We start from the raw sequence: 859 nt of genomic DNA on the forward strand, positions 1-859 counted from the left end.
GTGTGTGTGTGTGTGTGTGTGTGTGTGTGTGTGTGTGTGTGTGTGTGTGTAAAAATCTTATAGTATAGAAATCTTATAGTAAGGACAATTTAGTACTGCATTGACATTTACGGACAATAAAGATGCATGGAAAATGTTTTCAAAAATAGTTCATGTCAGATGTTATTTTTAGATTATTAGACCAAAACTACTGTATAACTACTACTTTTACTGCTTCAGCTAACAGAGGTGTACTTGCCTCTGTTTTTGTACTGCAGTCATCTAAGATCTACTCTTAAACAACTTAAGAGACCTCTAGAGCGTTCCTTCACTTAGGAGCCTTTTCAAGTCGTAAGAAATTTGTTAGCTTTTGTTTTTTAAATTTTCAAGAAGGTGTAATAGTGAAGGAGATTTACTTTTATCTTCACTTAAAACCAAAAATGTTCTGTAAAACAGTTTGATAAATATGGGCCCTGGTGTATCACATGTACTGGATTTCATGCTTGCAAAGGTATTTGAGCTACTGCACACTGCTGAATTAGTTAAAGGAGGGATGTCAGACCCCATATTGTGCTCACCATGTGAAACGGCTTGATTGACACCAATATTACATGTGTCACTTTGAGCAAGCCTCCTCCTAATCTCTGTCTGTGCACATGACATAAAGGTACACTGTCTTTGCTACACAGTGAATTACTCTCCATTCTGTCATTTTTGCTTTTCCCTCCTCTTCTTACTTCATCCTTTTCTCTCCTTACCTATTTCATTCAATTCAGTTTTATTTATAAGATAAATTCATAACAAGAGTTATCTCATGACACTTTACAAATAAAGTAGGTATCGACCACATTCTATAATTTACAAAGACCCAACAATTCCA

General features: G+C 35.3%; 1 protein-coding gene and 1 long non-coding RNA gene across 2 annotated transcripts in view; one reads left to right on the plus strand and one right to left on the minus strand.

Moving 5' to 3' along the window:
* LOC116696120 (uncharacterized) overlaps nucleotides 1–859 on the minus strand; it is a 13,571-nt gene that overhangs the window by 12,434 nt on the left and 278 nt on the right. The gene's annotated exons all lie outside the window — the stretch shown is intronic.
* spata6 (spermatogenesis associated 6) overlaps nucleotides 1–859 on the plus strand; it is a 23,616-nt gene that overhangs the window by 3,550 nt on the left and 19,207 nt on the right.

This window comes from Etheostoma spectabile, chromosome 9 (genome assembly GCF_008692095.1).
Source record: "Etheostoma spectabile isolate EspeVRDwgs_2016 chromosome 9, UIUC_Espe_1.0, whole genome shotgun sequence".
Lineage (NCBI taxonomy): Eukaryota > Metazoa > Chordata > Actinopteri > Perciformes > Percidae > Etheostoma > Etheostoma spectabile.